The sequence below is a fragment of the Teleopsis dalmanni genome, chromosome 2 (genome assembly GCF_002237135.1).
Source record: "Teleopsis dalmanni isolate 2A chromosome 2, ASM223713v2, whole genome shotgun sequence".
Classification (NCBI taxonomy): Eukaryota; Metazoa; Arthropoda; class Insecta; order Diptera; family Diopsidae; genus Teleopsis; species Teleopsis dalmanni.
This window is the reverse complement of record NC_051847.1, coordinates 120849079-120853573: the sequence shown is the minus strand read 5'-3', so window position 1 is coordinate 120853573 and position 4495 is coordinate 120849079. Positions and strand designations below refer to the sequence as shown.

The following is a 4495-nucleotide window of genomic DNA, read 5'->3' as shown; positions in this document are numbered from 1 at the left end:
TATAGTGTTATATGTTAAAGTGTATATTACACAATATGAGTTATATTACACAAAATGTTTAGTATGTAAGCTTTTGTTATTTTATATGGTAATAAAGTTAGTCTGTACTAGAATTCGAAAGCGTGCGTTTTACTTTGGTAAAGAGAGCTATTCATTATTTTCTTGCCTTTATTTCAAGTTTTTCTTTTTAAAGGATAGACTTTTCTTCGAAGTTTATTTTATGACATACAGTACCAAATAAAGAGAACTGTTTAATACTGTTTTACTTGTATTTTAATTATAAATAAATATAGTAGTAACCTTGAACATTTCTTACCACTCATTAATAGACTTCATAGCTTCATATATTCATGTCTCGATGAACAGGATTTCTACTGTGAAGCCCATTTCAATAGTAAACAAAACCCATGACACAGCACACATAATTAAAAGCTAACGATTTTTGACATGAAAATGAGATACAAAACACTGTCAACACTATAGATAAATATTAAGCGTGGAGCGTAAATAAAAACAACAAGTTGGGAATTTATTTAAACATTTCAGTAAATATTTAACAACTGCAAACAGAAATACAGAAACACAAAAGCAGCAAAAGCAACAAAATTCAACTAATAACAAAAAGTGTCCTTAACATGTCCTTAAATGCGTGTTGCGCGCATTTGTGTTTATTTTAAATATTACCACATAAATCGCAACCGCAAACCGCAACCGCAAGGAGCGGGGTGTTGTCGGCATATGCGGCGTATCCTGCAGATAATTTTAAAACGCAAGTGAAGTGAGTGTATGTGTATGTGTGGGTTGAATTTTGTAATTAAAAATATTATAAAACTTTTTAGGGTAACCAAAAATTAAATATTTAATTGAAAACCCGATATTGTTTGCGTATGCGTTATATGTATGTTTTTTTACTGTGGGGTTGTTACATTGTGTTTAGATATTCGGATATATACACTCAGCCATGGATACTTTTTCGCCTATGTATTCTGCTTCTGTTTGAATGGCTGTGCATTTCGATATAAATTCGTGCTTGATTGATTTGTTAACTTGATTAACTTTGTATAATCAAATTTGACACCGGAGAACGCGAGCCATGAATAAATTTTCAACTTAAAATAATAAGGTCTCGATATGGTGTAAAATAATCACAAAATGTAAATTTTTTGCAAACATAAAATTAATATAATATTTAACATTTTTTTATATATAACATATTCATATTTAATATAATTTAAACATCATTTAGATACAATAAGATAATGATGCGAAACAATACTATTATTTAATATTTACCATCATTCAAATAACTAAGTGTTTACACTTACAGATATAGAGCCTTATTATTAATTGCGTTAGTGTAAACATGTAACGATCTTTCAAGCAGACAAACTCGCAAGAAGAAGCGTAGCTTCAATAATGATAGGCCCAGATCCTATCTGTGGTCTAAGCAAAGGAACTCTATCCTTTCTTATGAACAACGCAGAGGAAAAGGAAAGAGAACTCTATTTCCTAAACGCTTTAAGGATTGCAAAGAACAAACAAAGAATAACATAAGAATTGTTACGGGAATATTATACGGTCACTGCAGATTGCATATTCACCTAACAAAGGTAGGAATCCAATCCAACTCAGACTGCAGATACTGTAGAGAAGCGAGAGAAACCGCATACCATGTGCTAGAGAAGTGCCTGCCACTGATGCGCAAGCGGAAAAAACACCTAAGAGGGTATTTTATGGAACATAAGGATTCAGGACTAAGAAAGATAAACGCTATACTATCTTTTATTAAAGAAATCGGACTTGGAGAAACACTCTAATCCGACAAAGGTGCACATTCGATTTTTTTATTCAATCAATTAATTTTATTTTTAACAAAGTCATCAGGAATAACTCAAATTTTCTGACAAACTCGATTGAATACTTTATTTAGTTTTAAATTTTTATAATACATATTTGTTTCAAAAATTACTCTTAGAAATTTTTTTCTTGGCGGAACATCCTAAACTTTTCATCATTTCGGCTATAATTGTTTTAGTGCTTTACCTTTTGAGTTTCTAAAATGAAGCGCCGTCGCTGGTATCGGGATGCGAATATGCATCCTAAATATTTTCCTCGGCGCCTGTCAAAAGAGAAATGCTTTATGCTACTGCAAATACTTAATGCAGGTTTAAGAGGACCAATACAAAAAGAAACAATTTTGCCGATATATACAGTGAATCCTTCTAACAAAAATGTAACTTCTCCAGAACCATGTAACTTAAATTCCAAAGTATCTGACGTGCAGAAAGCAGAAGTAAAGAAGTATCTTCCAGTGCATCCAGTGGGAAGTCTCAACACCATACTTAGTGCTCAAACAGTTTTCCTTTCCAAGAAAGTTCGAAAATCAGTAAAATTATCACAAAGAATTTCATACTTCGTAATTGTACCAAGTGTGTAAAATCATTAGTGGTAACGTCTTGAACAACCCATTGTTAATTGCTGTGTATGGCTTGAGCTATCTGCTTGAGCGGTTTGTATAAATCTTCAGCTAATGATGTGATAAGAAGAAAAACAACACCAGACATCTTCCACTAATCACTTAATACCAAACCCAAGTGTGTTTAGCAATGAAAAATATATGAAAATGTAAGTATTTAACCATTTTGTTTCTATTTAAATATTTTTAAATACTTTTATATAAAATATATGAGAAGACAGCACGATATACATGATATATAGAACAAGATTTATAATATAAAACTGAAAAGGTGCTCGTATGAAATTCAAAGATATGTCATTAAAAATATACAATTTAACGATCACATTTAAAAAATTGTATATGTTATGTTCAGAGTTGACAATGTATTATTAAAAGAAGTAGTAACATTATTGGGATCGAATAAAGTTGATCCGAAAGTTTTGACCCATCCATTGCATAATCTTGAAATTCATTATCTGATTCTCATTTGTTTCGATGGCTGCATCAATCCTTAGCTAAGACTAAATTTAGTAGATTGTAAAAAGAACTGATACAAATATGAATAAAACCCAAACATTTTCTGGCAATTGATTGCAATAGAGTGGTTCACTACATATAAACGACAAAAATTCTTTAACCGCAGTTAAATTTATGTGCTTCTACATAAAAATTATTCCCATTAAAAGCCGTATGTGAAAAAATTGTTAAAAACTCAAAATTGAATGTGATTGAAACATTGGGAAACAGTTTTCAAGAAAAACTACTAAAAAAACCTTGTAGTGGATATTGATAAATATATTTCAGACACGTTATTGTATTCAAAAAAATTCGCTACAACAGCTCCACAAAACCAACGATTCGCAATCGTATATAACCACGAGCTTCATCCAAACATAATTTAAAACTATAATGATAATTAAGAATATCAACGGAATAACACTAGGGAGTTGGGAGAAAAATGTACCTATGGAGATAGAGATATTTAACAAAATCAAAAGCATAACGCTACCTAATACAATTTACAGGAACACAGAATATGTCACTGATAGATTTATGGAATGGTATAAAGGAATATTCCCTGCGTAGTATGGATCCATAACTTCACTTCGGAATCAAAACGATCATCATCTGAGTGGACTGCAGCCGGTTGGTCTCACGACGTATTGAGTGATGTGTTACAGTTAAACATGTGATTTTTTCCAAAACTTGAACCCCGCAAACTTTGATATTCAAATAATTGCTAAGAGGTTATGGTACGAGTTATCTTCCAATGATGTATATGTACTTTGAATCAAAAAAGAAGAGCATAACTTTTTACTACTACTCGTAATATAAATAATAGAAAATAAATGTCTTGTCTGAACACAGGTTAACATACAACTCCGTTTTGTCTACATATTTTTTTTTAATTAGTTATAAATATGAATAATTTTTTATACGTGGGTAGCTGTAGTCTGTTATATATCTGTTTTATAATTCTATATTACTTTAGCAGAAAATAAAATGATCGTTTTTGTTTTTTTCAAGGAAAAAGCAGTTTATTTATAGAAGAGTTGCGGTAATCTTTGATTCGGGCCTGATTTATGATTTATCCAAAAACATTAAAACAAAAATAAAAACCTGACGAAATATAAAAACCTAACGAAAAATAAAAACTTAACAAAAATGGTGGCAGCGGAGTGTTAATTATTTTATTCCAAAAACTATTTAAAATATGAACTATTATTTTTAAAAGAAATGCATTAAGGTATTAATTCAACGTGTCTACTTTTTTAATTAAATTTAATCATTTTTATTTGTATTTATAACAGTCTAAGATGCAACTAGAGTCGGTGTCGGCTTTTCACTAGAATAGTGAATGATTTCAAAATTAGCTAATGGACGGCAACCAAAAACGTAAATGCACTTTTTAGCGCAAACAAAAAAGAAAATTACTGGAAGTACACAATGCATCCATTAGGCGGAAAGAACCAATTGTATAGTTTTATTCTTATATTTCAACAACAGACGAATAGATTTATTTTAAAAACGTACACA

At 30.5% G+C, this 4495-nt stretch overlaps 1 long non-coding RNA gene across 1 annotated transcript; it reads left to right on the top strand.

Annotated features, from left to right (window-relative positions):
* The first annotated feature begins 2456 nt into the window (after positions 1-2456).
* LOC119683317 lies at positions 2457-4071 on the top strand. The gene is made up of 2 exons (XR_005252644.1): positions 2457-2625; positions 3986-4071. It is a non-coding gene; the product is annotated as an uncharacterized LOC119683317 (long non-coding RNA).
* The last annotated feature ends 424 nt before the right edge of the window (positions 4072-4495 follow it).